Source organism: Acartia tonsa, chromosome 1 (assembly GCF_053477335.1).
Source record: "Acartia tonsa isolate MP-2025a chromosome 1, ASM5347733v1, whole genome shotgun sequence".
Classification (NCBI taxonomy): domain Eukaryota; kingdom Metazoa; phylum Arthropoda; class Copepoda; order Calanoida; family Acartiidae; genus Acartia; species Acartia tonsa.
In genome coordinates, this window is record NC_137260.1 from 54,965,682 (window position 1) to 54,983,742 (window position 18,061).

The window sequence follows — 18,061 nt, forward strand, 5'->3', positions numbered from 1 at the left end:
TCATTGGAAATATATATAAATTTACATTTATATTATTATAAAATAAGATTCTGTCAATGCAACAATAATTGATAATTATAGGGAGGCTTAATTTTCAAAAATACCATTTTATGTTAGTTTATTTGAACAACCATCCCCTGAACCATACAAAAACCCCCTTTTCTATAATCACCCCATTCCAAATAATACTAAATCCCCCCCTCCCAGTTCTCCGTCTGATCGAGCTGTATAATTTTAATTTCTTTAGTGACAAAGTTTATGGTGCAAAAAGTGTAATTGATTATCATTATCTCAGCATCGATCAGTTTTTGCAGCCTCAAATAAAGGGGAAAATCGGCAAGAAACGGTTACTTGAAATTAGTTTTCAATTCTTAACTCATCACGAAAGGCAAAATAGAAATGAAATAGAGAAGAGAGAGAGAGAGAGAGAGAGAGAGAGAGAGAGAGAGAGAGAGAGAAAGAGAGAGAGAGAAAGAGAGAGAGAGAAAGCAATGGAAAATGGGTTTAGGAAGGTTTATTTGTTGAGTGTTCAAAATTTTGGTAAAATCCTTAATTTCTAATATGGACCGGTTGACCCTTCACTACAGCCCACTCTTAAAAGCAAAACAAAATGCTATAAGTTAACAAATCAATTGTTTGTAAGTAATGTTATTTCAAGGCCCACAATAACAAGGATGACAACATCCATAAAAGCGAAGCTCTGAAACGGTAGGACAAACGGACATTAACACTTGTATAATGTCAGAACTGAATAATCAGAATGCGAATGTATAAGAGTCAAAGCAAAATTGTGAGTAAATTTGTTGAAAAACTGCTTGATACAGGATAATGATTATGGACATACTTACATTTTTAGGACTTGATTATAGAGTTGCTTCGCTTATAATATTGTACTTTGTTGTCCCAGGATCAGTATACCAAAAATCAGACCAATCGGATAATTAGGTCACATACAAATTTGTTGTTAAAAATGTAAAAAAAAATCAACATGTTTAAAATGGACGTACGGACATTCTGGTAATGATTATAGAGTTGCTACGCTTTCTAACTCGTACCTAACTACTAAAGGAATCACCATGCAAAATTTGACATCGATAGGACAATTCTAACATGTCTAAATTAACGAAAAAAGCTATCCGTGACGGACGGACATACGGACGGACGGACCGACCCTAATTATAGAAAAGCTTCGCTTTTAAAAAGAGAACACACCAAAAGTAAGCATAAACCCCACAAGAATCAAAACTTCAGTTGGCAACACACATATAGGGTTCCAATAGAACTAACTTTACTAAGCATTTAAAAAATACCCAAACTTTTGCTCAGATATAATTAAAGAATTATGGAGGTATGTAAAAAGATCATTTGAAGTAAAAAAGGATTTTGTAAAATTTAAAATATAATGAGGAGTCATTTTCTCTGGTAGTAAAAGCACCACGCCTTACCAGATAAACAAGGATAATAATATTCAAAGCATTAACCAATTTTTAGATAAAAAATGTCAATGAGTTGTGCAATAATTAAAAGACTTTCATTTTATCAGGGATCTTAAGGGATAAGACAATGGACGAACCCCCTCCCCTTACTTTAGTAACAAAGTTAAACCTCATTGTAATTAATGACAGGAAAAATTGGACACTTTGTTTGTACAGCAGTTTTAGTTATCAAAGTTTATATCCCAACGAATAGCCGAAAGAGTGTTTCCAATGTCCCCTCCCTCCATATATTTTTTCTAATACAATTATAATATGGAGTTCGATTTGGTTTGATTCTGCACCACGCCGCATCATTCTATAGAATTATTCTATTACAGTAATGGTTTGCTAGAGCCTATAAAAAGGCACACATATTTATCATGCAATTTCATCACAGATAATAAAATATTGAATATCCCTGTGGCCGTTTTCAAAGACCCAAGAAGGACCTAACTGATGTACTGACAGACTTACAGAGTTGCTACGCTACTATGAAAAAAAAAGATTCATCGTTCCTCATTGAAACTTTTTCCCATAAATAAAAGTTTATACTTTAATTCTAGGCAACTAAAAGTGTAATTAATTATTTAAGTGTTATAAGCTCTCCATAAATTCTTGTAGTCATATTCATATTTCCTTATATTAGTAGCGCAGCTACTCTAGAATTAAGAATGTACGTCTTATGCTAGTCATAAATTAATTAGTTATATTGCCAAAAACAGGTTCATTACAATAATAGTCAAAAGGTCCGAATGTCCAGACATATATCTTAATATTAAACCATTTTTAAAATATGAATAAAAAGTCATGCACATTATACCAATTACTAGAAGGAACAGAGAGGGGCTAGAAAGTTATCTTAAAACCATCAAAAGACTTAAAACAAACAATCCCAGGACCAATTTGAAGCTTATCTAAAAAAGAAGAACTCCATCAGTTCAGTAGTCATTGAGATCTTAAGCTTCAATCAAAAAACCCTTACTACTTTATATAATAGATTTATAATTAATTAGTTTTAAAAGATTTTGTTAAAGATGCTACTCTAAGTTTATGTTAAACAAGTTCGTACGTCCATTATTGATAAATATCGCTGTAATGGATGTAGTTTACCTTGTTGTAAAAGTTGATTACACATAATTATGTATTATAAGTGTGTAATAAGCTATGGAAATAATTAGTGTGTGTAATACTACTCTACACCATTATAATATAGGCCATCTACTTAATGTTCATTCTTGCTAGTGGCTTCGTCAATATCCTCTAGTTGCTTTGGTACCAAATATAGAGGTAATCAGCAGAAAATAGCCTAAAACCTCAGTTTTACTGTATGCATTACTTACAATGGTGTTATGATAGGTCCTCAAGACTTTTGAAATATTTTACATATACAGATTGACAACAAGCAAAACTTTTATACATATTTTAGTGTCTGGTGTTTATTACTACATCAGTAACAAGTCTAAGGTTGAAAAGACCCAGTAAATTTTACAACAATATCCCTTCATGTAAACAATCACATAAATTGTTTATTTCTTGAAAACTAAATAGGTTATGATAATAAATAAATATTTAATTGTCACTATAAACAAGGATGACAACATTCATAAATTGAACTAATAACCTTAATATTGTCATAGATGATTTAGTTTGAAAGGAAACTATTTACAGACTTTAATTATCAAAATTAAATATTAAGATGTGAAGATAGAGTGAAAAAAAAACAGAAAATGAATTAAGGGGAAGCTTAATTTACAATCCATAATTAAATACATAGTTCTGCAAATTGCAATCAACTAGAAAAAATTAAACATCTTCATTATAAATCAAAAAACATACCTCAATTATAGAACAGCCCTGCTTTTAATTTGATGACATAAACTTCCTAAAGGGTTTTAAAAGTATAATTTTAAATGTTAATGTATTAAACCAAATATGGAAATTCCTTGAATTGTGTTAAATATGAAATAAAATATGATTTTAAACCAGCACAATATAAAACACACTAAAATATTTACTAAAATTATTACTAATTGCATAATAATGTGTTTTATTTTCAGTGAACTTTTTCTAAAGAAAGTCAGCAAGACTAGCCTTTCACAACCCCAAGACTGAATTTAAAAATTAAAAATCAAGCCATTTCCGAGATCTTTAGCTTTTGACTAAAACTTTGAAGAATTTTCTAATTTATTATTCCACCGCTATTCATGAACATATTCTCATTATTATTATGTTGCAAAACTGCCACGAACCCGAGGTGCAATTTTCACATATAACAACCATTGCAGCTAATAATACTTTTAAACGGTTTCCTCGCGTAATTAACGCGTCAAAATAGTTTATTTATTGGGCTTTTGCTTGGATGCTTGGCCAATTATTTTAATGTATTTTTATTTGGCAGCCTGTGGATATTATATATAGTGGTAGGATAATAGATATAATAAATAGATGTTTTTAGATAAATGAAATGTATACCTACCTGGTTTGTTGGCCCTTGGCGCCTTTCAGATTTTTGTCAAGTTTATAAGGTAATCAACCCTAATGCGCCTATATATATTCTTTAAGGTTTGATATAATCTACTCGAGTATAGTCTTTTTCGTGGCAACGCTCCTTTGTTTCATCGTTTTTTCACAGTAGCTTTCTAGCACTTGTGTGGGGCTCTAACCCTGCGGGGCAATCACCAAACCCAATATAACCTACGCTAACCTAAAATAACCTATTAATAGCCATTTTGAAAAAAAGACGAATCGCTCCTTAAAGAGCGTTGCCACGAAAGGGAATATACCCAAACCCATCTAATCAAATAAGTATTTTAGTTTAACCTTTTCATATACAGCTACATTAGGTACTATTTTAAAAAGCTTTCCAAAAGATGATATCTCGAACTCCTAACATATTTTTTTATCCATCTAGACGTTGAATTATTTTTTTCTACAAATAGACAGACAAACAAATCAAGATATATAGCAAATGCACTATGAATTACACGCCCTACTTTAAAAAATGAATTAGTGTCTCTAAAAATGATTTTTAAACTATCTTTTACATCTATTCTATTTTTATTATATTGCACCTTTTCCAGGGATTCTGGGATAGCAAGATAAAAATTAAAAAAAAAACATTCTCCAAATTTATATTTTAAAGCTAAATTTTCAAATTCTATTTAAAGGGACACAGGTAAGATAATAGAAGAAAAAAGATCTTCTTTTGGTATCTTTTAAACATTTGGGGAAAGAAAGTAATTTAAATCCATTACGTGTTCCTGTATCCCTGATATTTCCTCGCCTTTTCCTGGTTGCTGTAATAGTTAGCAGGGATACAGGGATTGGACAATAAACTATCAATCTTTCAGAAAAATATATTAGAAATATATCTTGTATGACAAAGCTAATACTATAGAGTAAAACACTAGAGGGAGAAAGGGTTAAATGACTATTTCTCCCCATCGCAACCTCCTTGTGCAACCATTCTATTGGGTCATTATAAATTATACCAATGGTGTCGCTTATTTAACAAACCCAAGTAGCAGAAAATAATTTAAAAGCAGACGAAAGAGGTCTTTGAAAAAGGAAGGGAGGTAGTTGTCTGTATATACATTATACTGTAGATCTGTTGTTAATACTTAAAAAAGGGCTTTACATCTTCTCTTGTCTTTCCCAAAGACGTTGTCAAACAATTAGTTGAGGATTAGTTTGTCTTCCATTGTCCTTTCCCTTGTATCCCTAATTAGTTAGCTGGCGGTTTAGTCACGGAATCTGGACATTATAATTGTCCCGCCTTGTCACAATTCTGTGACATCAATTCCACACAAAATTGTGTTTTGTTTTACACCATTAAATGACAATCAATTACTACAAATTATTACTACAGCGAAAGATGTTACTTCTCCTTCTCTTTTCTTTCGCCATTAAACATCCAATCTTACGTATTCATTTTGAGAATATGCTAATTTTATTTTGGTAGGATGCAATGTTCGCGGTAATGATTGTACACATCTGTGAAAACACAGAATTCAACCAAAAGAAAAATAACTCACCATTGAGCATTTTATATGAGAATGTTCATTGATTAAAAAAAACCTATTTTGAGAAGTGAAATCGCCCATGTTTTTTTTACGTTTTTCGTGTACGGTTGATCCCTCCTCCCCTTCCTTTCCTCAAGTGCCACTAGAGACCTCTGGGAGCGTAACCTCTAGTTAGTAATTAAGATATAAAGATAATGTAATGATTATTGAATGGTCAGAATATTTAATCATCGTCCATTTCACTATCACTGTATTCAAGATAAAATATTACTTTTCTATTCTGACAAAAGTTAGTCTGTGAATTTTCACTAATAAATTATAGTCCCCTCTATTTTTATATTCACTTCTATTGTATTTTAATAACCGAAGAACAGGGCAATAGATTCGAGAATTTAGTGCATAAAAGTTTTCACAATGTTGGAAAGACAATCGGCGGATCAATCGACAGTCGCAGCCAACTTCGATTATTTTAATAATATTCAGTGGCAGCCAAGCCTCCTTATTTCAAGAATCTGCCGCCATAACTTCCATGACATTTGATCAGCTTCAATCATATCTCTAATAATACAACAAGCTTTAAAAAGGGATAATTCGTCATGTTTATGTATCTTTTTTATGTTTAAATCGATTAAAATAGTTGATTATATGTCTGTGTCCTTAATTATTATACCTCTTGAAACATTTTTAGAAATACACTAACTAATTTGTTTGACAGGCTGCAAGCTATACTTGCTAGATACAACACTTACCTGTAATTAGAGCTTGTACGTCTTTCACATTGTTTAGCATTTAAATTTAATAAAGTTCAAGTTTTGCACAAATTTTACTTTGATCAAATGATTTAATTCTTTATTAATGATTAAATATTTATATTGCTTAGGTTAACGATTTTTTTGCCAAAAATGCAATTGAACTAAAAAGAACACCTTCAAAAATGAACCATACTTGTTTGACGATATAATACAGGTTCTTCTAGCGTGTATACTACCTGTATATTTTATTCTCGATAATTCACATAAAGCGATTTAATGGAAGGTATCACACTTGTAATTTGTATATATTGTTACATTGATGGTTCGGCAGCCGCTCGACGAACGGCCTTGCGTCCGAAACTAAAAATATGTAACTAATAAAAAGTCGACAATAAACTTTTGAAAATCTGCACATAAAGCCGCCATTTAATAAAATTTGTTAATGTTTTTTATACAATATAAAACTCTACTGTTCTTAAAATGCGCGGCTTGCGAGCCTTGGGAATATGTATATATTCTGCTATGCAGTTTATTAATTACTAGCGGCTTCGCCCCTAGCCTCTAGGGGCTTCGCCCTATATAGTTATGGGAAGTCAACCCTCCTTAATAGAAATATTAAAAAAAAATATTCTTTGTTTAATTACTCTGTGGTAAAATTAAACCCAGGTTGTGCGCTTTATGCACAAAAATTTTAATTTGTACAAATTAAACCCAGGTTGTTTGCCGTATACACAAAAATTTCAATTCGTAAAAATTAAACCTAGGTTGTTCGCATACACAAAAATTAAAATTGAAAAAAAAAATATTTTTATTTTTTTTGTCGGGGGGGGGGTGGATTCATGGGGGCTTCGCCCCATGTTGCAGTGGGGTTCCCCCACCCCAATTACTGGTTTTTGTTTACAAAAATTTTAAAAAATTAAAAATTTTGGAAGTGGGGATTTTTCTTATTTTTGGGGGGGTTGGGGTGTCCCATCCCCCAAGAAAATAGCTTAAAACCACCAAAGGACCAGTAGGTATATTCCCAGAAGGGTAGAGCCCAATTTGATCAGCAGTTACTGAGATTTTACAAAAAATGTAAAAAAAAAATTTTGGGGGGGTTGGTTTTTTTTTTTTGGGGGGGGTTGGGGGTGTCCCTCCCCCAAGAAAATAGCCTAAAACCACCACAGGACCAGTAGGTATATTCCCTGAAGAGTAGAATCCAATCGGTTCAGTGGTTACCGAGATCTTAAGGGACAGACAGACAGACGGACAGACAGACGGACAGACGGACAGACGGACAGACATCAAGCTACTTTGTATTATAGATAATGTGAGTAATTAAAACTTGGTAAATATAATATAGAATATATAATTACTCACAGATAAAGGGATGGGACAATGGTCTATGAATTTATATTCCACCTCATTTCTTATGTCTGTCAAATTATACTATGTGTGATATAATTATTGATTGGGAGATTAGAAGATGATTAAAGTCCCTCCACAGATTATGACGTCATACGATATAATAGCCAATGAGAGGCTAGTAATCACTGTAATTGACAAATGGTAAAATTTATGCTGGCCTCTCATTGGTTATTCTATCATATGACGTCTTAATCTGCGGAGGGACTTTAATCCTCTTCTTAAAGAATACTTTACCTGTTAATGCCCCCTCCCTCCCTGATAATTACTGGTGGCTATTAGTGCAACTTTTCCCGACCTTCATTCATTGTTTGCGTGGTTGTGTGTGCGTTTTTTGTGCGTTTGTGTGTCTTTTTAAGTCTATTTCATCTAGTCTGCTTTATAAGATATATTTCATGGAAATAATTTTGGTTCTTCATTAAAAGTTTATAAAAATAATTTAGGTATAATCTCCAAATTTGTTGGGCATATTCAATTGGCATATTTACATACTGATATTAGACTTTTGCTTTCAGCTGCCTCACCATAAATTTAAGCGGCCAAAAAGGTAACTTTCTAAGCAAATGGCTTTAGTCACAGAACGTTAAAGAAAATAGGTTAGGTAGCCTCCTTTTTATGACATCTAGCATAGCTACATACATATACCAATAATTAGTAGCTCTATATTTAGTTTTCCATTTATCTGTTTAAAATTACCACTAGTAAAAATTGATGAATTTTTACAATTCAATTGCGATAAATTTAATTCCCTATCTGAAAAAATTTTTATTACTTTAGTATTTTTTTTACTGTATGATATTGACTTTTAATATGTTTCAATTGGTATATGTCAACTAATTTCTATATTTTTCTAAGAAATAACCACACGGACATTTAGCTTGGTTTTAATTGTATGTTTTGGGTATTTACTCTAGTAGCCTATAATATTCTATTCAAGCCCTCAGGGATGAAGGGATTTAGATATAGACGATAGGTCATTAAGTTTAATATCCCACACAAGCATTCAGGCATACAGGGATGGAAAAAAGACTCTAAATTTATAAAATTTAAGATTAGATTATCAGAAAATCAATCAATATTTATCTATTTACCTCTCCCCACATCCCTGATAAGACCTGCACTTTAAATAGATCTAGGACTATATTTAAATGCCAGGTATAAAATGGAATAATCCTTACAACAATTGTTTTGATTGCGGAGCTACTCTATATTCATAAAGGCTTAAGTTCTCAAGTAAATCGTCAATAATGTTAATTTTAATTTAGACCAATATGTGTTTAATAAAGACTAATGGCTTCCCCTCTAGCATTAATCTACATAAGAGATTTTTTTAGAAATATTAAGTTATCTAATATAGATCTTCCAATTGGTTATTTTGTCACGTTTAACTATCTTGCTTATGGAAAGAAACATTTGTAGAATGGATGTAAAATACACGTGGACATTATGGCAGAGGAAAAATTGTTTTAAACTTATCTTAATAAAATTGACATAACTTATTGGTTACTTCGTTCAATATGAGGGAGGGGCATAGGGTACAGAGGGTGGAAGGGGGAATCGTTATTTTAGCCCACTGCGTGTTTCACTTTAGAAGAGAAAATGCAAATCTGATGTATGATCCAATAATAATATATCCATTTATTTTTGTGGAGACAAAATCCTTTTTGAACGTGGTAAAAAACAGTTTCAATACACAAACCAACCTATACACACATACAAACACACCCATAAACACACACACACACAAAACAAAGAGTTAGAAATGTAAAATTTAGTTCTAAACTATAATTAGGAAAACCTAATAAGGCCTTTGAAAATTTGTTCCCTGGGTATTGCAGTCTAAACGATGCCTAAAGGTGGAATGAAAGTTAAAGTTTTTATCTCGCAGAGAATAGAAACTTATTTTGCATCTTTTATTGTCTGTAATAGATGCAGTATTTCTTTTCTTTCCAAAATTACAAATTTTCTTTGGAAATAATTAGAAGATTTTTTTGTCTTACTAATACATTGACCTTCTAAATATCAATTTAGGGTAGCTAGCTTTTTTTCATGCCTACCACAGTTGGGTAGCTATAAAATCTATCATTTCTTTATAAAATTCATAAATACCTTTTTTGAAGAATTTAAAATATGCATTACTTGATAATGATATGTACAAGAAACAAGAATAAAAGATATGTAATTCAGTAATTTATCAAATATACCAACTAAATTTACGATTTTCTATGTAGTGATGTAATAGCCCTAACATAAATTCAATTTGTCAAAAAAATACCTAAAAACGTTCTTTTAATTGTTATAATGTTCTAAGTTAGGCATTATTACTTCACAAGCAAAAATACGGAGAAACAAGTAAATTATATACTGGATGCATATTGTTACAGGTTTAATACTCCAAAAATTCCAGCTCTCTATCTGAAATAGCAACCAAGAAAATCTATTTTCTCCTGTAGGGACAGACTGACGGACGGTCAGAAAGACAAAGTAAATTATAGAGTAGCTTCGCTACTTTTAAAATTGTACTTTAATATAAGAGACAAATATGAGCTGCACAACTGTACCAATACTCTACCCCCCCTTCCCATCTCCCCCTCCCCTCATTTTTTACAGCCAAATGTATTTAAGACTGCATGTAAAAAAGCATCTTTTCTAGAAGTTTTTGTCACTGCTTGCTTTGTTGAAAAAGCATTGGTAATCTAGACTTTTTTACCAGCTGTTTCTTTTTATACTCAGGGCCTTGCACTTTAAAAGACGTGATTTATCGAAAATGGATGTACTTAATCTCTAGAAATTTTATTGTTTTCTTTTATCAAATCGTTTTTATGTGTACATTTAATCACAAATTAAAACGATATGAGAAGATTTACCATTTGATCTATTGAAGCTTTTTCGTGAATGTAAAGTAAATTTATTATTTTCTTTTCTATTGTTTTTTATAAATATTTTTATAAAATAAAACAGCCACGCATCTCAAGTACATTCTTTATCTTGTTAAAAAGATTTCCAATCAATCAAAAGTGTAAAAAAAACAGTACAATAAAATAAAAAAAACATGGATGATTTAAAATAATTAATATTTGTTAATTCTATTGAAATTAAAGGGAGTAGTTATATTAAGCATATTACAGAACCTTTAAACAAGTACAAACGTGTGCAAAAATAGTCCGTCTGTTGTACAGGAAGAAATGGTGTTTTCTCCAGTTTTACAAATATTTTCAGAAAGGTTTATCAACTAAAATGTACAAAACACAGATACTTTTAAAACAAAATGTTAATTGAACTTTGAATGCTTTTTTAGCGATTATATAGTCACAGATGGACATAAAATTACAAATATGTAAGCGTTATATAGTAGCAGCTCTTACACAAAAAAAACAAACAATACATTTTTAAACATTTTAACGCATAGTTCCCTAACTCAGCCAGCCGTAGACAGTCAAATGATCGGTAGTAACTACACACCAGGAAGGAAGGGGACAATTGGCTGTCTATTACACTAGTCCACAAAATTTTTAAGATTATTAATGTCTTATTCGTTGGCTTAACAACTTAGGGGACTTTTAATGGATTTTGATTGGTTGTGTCATTAAGTTGAGTGTCCAACCGTTTCAACCAATAATTGTAATCTACATAAGAGGAAATTTTGTGTTGCAACTTTTGGATGTACAACAATTGTCTTATCGCTTTAGATCCCTGACTACACACACACACACATAGCAAATGGTCGGCGTGTAATGTTAATGAATTTATAGTATAATTTTATTTGAATGAGACAGAGAGAGAGGATGGTAACAATTATCTATATTTGACAGTTGGTAAGATAAACACATTTCTCTTCTCTTCATTTCTATAAAATCTGTAAATTATAGTTGTTATTATTTTCCTACTTGAATGTTACGAGTTTGAATCTTGGCCGAAATCATGTTGTACTAAAGATGTTAAAAGTCTTTAACTGCTGCTATGTCAGATTTGCGACATTAATAGTAAAAAAAGAGTAAGAGTGTTGGTCCATACCATACACAGTTAAACTCCTAAATAAAGAATTTGTCTGCAACTGTTGAGATGTTTGGACTTAATGACCTAATGGCTTTTCGTTGATATAAAGCATCGAAAAGTGCATTATATTTCTTTTAAAAATACTGTGGACCTCCTAACTGTTTGAGATTATATGATTGTCTAGTAAAACATTAATTTGTCTCTCGTCACAAAGAAGCCGAAAGGGTGAGCCTGAAAAAATGTCGCCGAAACAAATACTTTTTTATATGGTTACAATACTTTTTACTGGTTCGCCCTGGGGTAAGATTCTGATATTGTACATAATGGGTCTCTGTAACATCTTTACTCTTTTTATTAGCATCGTAGCTAGTCTATAATTAAGCAATTCATGTGTGTTTGTCTAAAAAAATGTAGCAATGCTAAAAATTGCCACAAATTAATTACCTAATTAGATTTTTTATCTTTGTTCTAATACTCTATTTGTTATATTGAAAAACCTGTTGAAATTGTTGTATAAACCAATTTTATAGACTTCTGATTTATTAAGTATTGGGAAAAAGTGACTCAAAAATCAGCCATGTGACGTCATAAAAATGAGGAAGATGAGAGGAGAAGTGGGAAAGAAAACCCCGTAAAAAAAGAGTTGGATAATCACTCATTTTTATGACGTCGCATGGCTGATTTTAGAGTCACTTTGTCCCACTACATGATATGTTGATAAGCTACATATGGATATTACTGTTCTAGTTTGATAATAGCTGGAAGGTATAAGTATAGTTTATATTAGATGTTGAACTAGCTACCTCTGGATATTATTGTTCTAGTTTGATTATAGCTGGAAGGTATAAGTATGATTTATATTATATGTTGAACAAGCTACCTATGGATATTATTGTTCTAGTTTGATTATAGCTGGAAGGTATAAGTATGATTTATATTATATGTTGAACAAGCTACCTATGGATATTATTGTTCTAGTTTGATTATAGCTGGAAGGTATAAGTATGATTTATATTATATGTTGAACAAGCTACCTATGGATATTACTGTTCTAGTTTGATTATAGCTGGAAGGTATAAGTATGATTTATATTATATGTTGAACAAGCTACCTATGGATATTATTGTTCTAGTTTGATTATAGCTGGAAGGTATAAGTATGATTTATATTATATGTTGAACAAGCTACCTATGGATATTACTGTTCTAGTTTGATTATAGCTGGAAGGTATAAGTATGATTTATATTATATGTTGAACAAGCTACCTATGGATATTATTGTTCTAGTTTGATTATAGCTGGAAGGTATAAGTATGATTTATATTATATGTTGAACAAGCTACCTATGGATATTATTGTTCTAGTTTGATTATAGCTGGAAGGTATAAGTATGATTTATATTATATGTTGAACAAGCTACCTATGGATATTATTGTTCTAGTTTGATTATAGCTGGAAGGTATAAGTATGATTTATATTATATGTTGAACAAGCTACCTATGGATATTATTGTTCTAGTTTGATTATAGCTGGAAGGTATAAGTATGATTTATATTATATGTTGAACAAGCTACCTATGGATATTACTGTTCTAGTTTGATTATAGCTGGAAGGTATAAGTATGATTTATATTATATGTTGAACAAGCTACCTATGGATATTATTGTTCTAGTTTGATTATAGCTGGAAGGTATAAGTATGATTTATATTATATGTTGAACAAGCTACCTATGGATATTACTGTTCTAGTTTGATTATAGCTGGAAGGTATAAGTATGATTTATATTATATGTTGAACAAGCTACCTATGGATATTACTGTTCTAGTTTGATTATAGCTGGAAGGTATAAGTATGATTTATATTATATGTTGAACAAGCTACCTATGGATATTATTGTTCTAGTTTGATTATAGCTGGAAGGTATAAGTATGATTTATATTATATGTTGAACAAGCTACCTATGGATATTACTGTTCTAGTTTGATTATAGCTGGAAGGTATAAGTATGATTTATATTATATGTTGAACAAGCTACCTATGGATATTATTGTTCTAGTTTGATTATAGCTGGAAGGTATAAGTATGATTTATATTATATGTTGAACAAGCTACCTATGGATATTACTGTTCTAGTTTGATTATAGCTGGAAGGTATAAGTATGATTTATATTATATGTTGAACAAGCTACCTATGGATATTATTGTTCTAGTTTGATTATAGCTGGAAGGTATAAGTATGATTTATATTATATGTTGAACAAGCTACCTATGGATATTACTGTTCTAGTTTGATTATAGCTGGAAGGTATAAGTATGATTTATATTATATGTTGAACAAGCTACCTATGGATATTATTGTTCTAGTTTGATTATAGCTGGAAGGTATAAGTATGATTTATATTATATGTTGAACAAGCTACCTATGGATATTACTGTTCTAGTTTGATTATAGCTGGAAGGTATAAGTATGATTTATATTATATGTTGAACAAGCTACCTATGGATATTATTGTTCTAGTTTGATTATAGCTGGAAGGTATAAGTATGATTTATATTATATGTTGAACAAGCTACCTATGGATATTACTGTTCTAGTTTGATTATAGCTGGAAGGTATAAGTATGATTTATATTATATGTTGAACAAGCTACCTATGGATATTATTGTTCTAGTTTGATTATAGCTGGAAGGTATAAGTATGATTTATATTATATGTTGAACAAGCTACCTATGGATATTATTGTTCTAGTTTGATTATAGCTGGAAGGTATAAGTATGATTTATATTATATGTTGAACAAGCTACCTATGGATATTATTGTTCTAGTTTGATTATAGCTGGAAGGTATAAGTATGATTTATATTATATGTTGAACAAGCTACCTATGGATATTACTGTTCTAGTTTGATTATAGCTGGAAGGTATAAGTATGATTTATATTATATGTTGAACAAGCTACCTATGGATATTATTGTTCTAGTTTGATTATAGCTGGAAGGTATAAGTATGATTTATATTATATGTTGAACAAGCTACCTATGGATATTATTGTTCTAGTTTGATTATAGCTGGAAGGTATAAGTATGATTTATATTATATGTTGAACAAGCTACCTATGGATATTACTGTTCTAGTTTGATTATAGCTGGAAGGTATAAGTATGATTTATATTATATGTTGAACAAGCTACCTATGGATATTATTGTTCTAGTTTGATTATAGCTGGAAGGTATAAGTATGATTTATATTATATGTTGAACAAGCTACCTATGGATATTACTGTTCTAGTTTGATTATAGCTGGAAGGTATAAGTATGATTTATATTATATGTTGAACAAGCTACCTATGGATATTATTGTTCTAGTTTGATTATAGCTGGAAGGTATAAGTATGATTTATATTATATGTTGAACAAGCTACCTATGGATATTACTGTTCTAGTTTGATTATAGCTGGAAGGTATAAGTATGATTTATATTATATGTTGAACAAGCTACCTATGGATATTATTGTTCTAGTTTGATTATAGCTGGAAGGTATAAGTATGATTTATATTATATGTTGAACAAGCTACCTATGGATATTATTGTTCTAGTTTGATTATAGCTGGAAGGTATAAGTATGATTTATATTATATGTTGAACAAGCTACCTATGGATATTACTGTTCTAGTTTGATTATAGCTGGAAGGTATAAGTATGATTTATATTATATGTTGAACAAGCTACCTATGGATATTATTGTTCTAGTTTGATTATAGCTGGAAGGTATAAGTATGATTTATATTATATGTTGAACAAGCTACCTATGGATATTACTGTTCTAGTTTGATTATAGCTGGAAGGTATAAGTATGATTTATATTATATGTTGAACAAGCTACCTATGGATATTATTGTTCTAGTTTGATTATAGCTGGAAGGTATAAGTATGATTTATATTATATGTTGAACAAGCTACCTATGGATATTACTGTTCTAGTTTGATTATAGCTGGAAGGTATAAGTATGATTTATATTATATGTTGAACAAGCTACCTATGGATATTATTGTTCTAGTTTGATTATAGCTGGAAGGTATAAGTATGATTTATATTATATGTTGAACAAGCTACCTATGGATATTACTGTTCTAGTTTGATTATAGCTGGAAGGTATAAGTATGATTTATATTATATGTTGAACAAGCTACCTATGGATATTATTGTTCTAGTTTGATTATAGCTGGAAGGTATAAGTATGATTTATATTATATGTTGAACAAGCTACCTATGGATATTATTGTTCTAGTTTGATTATAGCTGGAAGGTATAAGTATGATTTATATTATATGTTGAACAAGCTACCTATGGATATTACTGTTCTAGTTTGATTATAGCTGGAAGGTATAAGTATGATTTATATTATATGTTGAACAAGCTACCTATGGATATTATTGTTCTAGTTTGATTATAGCTGGAAGGTATAAGTATGATTTATATTATATGTTGAACAAGCTACCTATGGATATTATTGTTCTAGTTTGATTATAGCTGGAAGGTATAAGTATGATTTATATTATATGTTGAACAAGCTACCTATGGATATTACTGTTCTAGTTTGATTATAGCTGGAAGGTATAAGTATCAGACATTTTATAATTTTATATTAGATACTGAACAAAGATATTTATTAGTGATGAATAATTGTGTCTAGTAGGCTTGTCAAGATATTAGTAATTAGGAAAACAAGAATGACAACATCCATAGATATATGCGAAACAAAAAGGAGATGAAAAGAGTATTTGATAATATCAAAAAATTTTATTGGAGAAAAAAAAGCAGATCAACAAAGAAGTAAATAACATACTTGATGCTCATTGGTTAAGGGAATCTTTACAAAAAAAATCAGCCGTCTAACTTTGATTGCAGCCTAGAAAATTACTTTTCCCCACATTGACTGGCGGACGAACAGACAAAGTAGATTTTAAAGTAGCTTCGCTACTTAAATTAGGTGAATAATCTTTTTTATTGTTGTGCTGTTATCATAAAAACAAATACATTTGCAGTAATATTGTTTTTATGAGAAAGGTTCAATTATATTGGCAAGAAATATATCTAAGGGTGTGTGACATTAAAGTACTGACACATTTATAAAATGGCTGCGCAACTAAAAATTAGATATTTTGGCACAAGCCTATTACCCAAGGGTCTAGACAAACACTATTGTTGTGAAAAAAAACTGAGTGATTTCAAATTACTGGTCAGCCTTTTTGGTATAATCTTTTTATTACGCTTGTCTTTTCAGATCATCTCACATTTAGCTCATCTTGGTATTGACTAGCATACATTTTACCACCATTTTTCTCTACTTTAGATCTGGAGGATCTTGACCTGCAAGATCATACCTGGAACCTAAAAATAATATACATAGATGAATGACCAAGCTAGGTTCGCTGGCGTCTTGCATTATGATAATAATCAATTTGGGTTAAATTTATAAAAAAGTGAAAATTGAGTATATACTTCTTTACACATAAAGGTCACCTAAGAAACAGCGAATAGTACTTAATGAAAAATAACGTCAAACAATACAAATGACCAATGACAGGCCGGTATATATTTATAATGACCAATGGTAAAATATATGCTGGCCTATTAATGGTCTTTTGTATTGTATGACGTCATTTTTATTAGGCACTATTTGCCAATTCATTAGTCTAATTTTGTAGTATCCAATTTTTAGAGTCAATTTTTTCAAAGCCTGTAAAAATAGAATGCTAAAACCGAGTCTAACTTTCTTTACACACACCGGTCACCAAATATTTTCATATAAGGGCCCCCAATTTATTTATATTTAGGGCCATAGCTTTCTAATTCTTTAACCAACAAAACAAGGACGATAGTGTATAAGATTTAGATTCTTGTTTACTAGCTGCAGATAAGTTTCATACAAAATTCTTCACTCCCACGTCAAACAAGAGACATCAGATTGTTACCTATTGTGAAAAAAAACGTATTGCCAGCTACAATTAGGACATAAACACAAATTTCGTGCAATCAATGAACTAGTTGCCTACAACCTAAAAGTCCTTAAAATGAAAGTAAGAACTATATATAAAATATAAATATTATCATAGAGTAGCTTTGTTACCAGAAGAAAAGTTTCATTGTCTGGTTGATTTGAGTCTGGAAGTAGCACAGATATTTGACAAGAAATAAAAGGAAAGAAATAAAAACTGTTGACACCCGAGAGTGTCTGCACCAGAGTTGAAAAATGTTGAGCTATTTTCTGTGAAATTAAGTTTTGGCTGATAAGCCCTCAGAGGAAACGAAACACTTTAGTCTGGTGACAGAAGTGACAGCTGGGGTTTATCCCTTCAAACCGTTGGTGGACCACAAACCCCTATCTTTCAAGAAAATAAAAATTTGTAC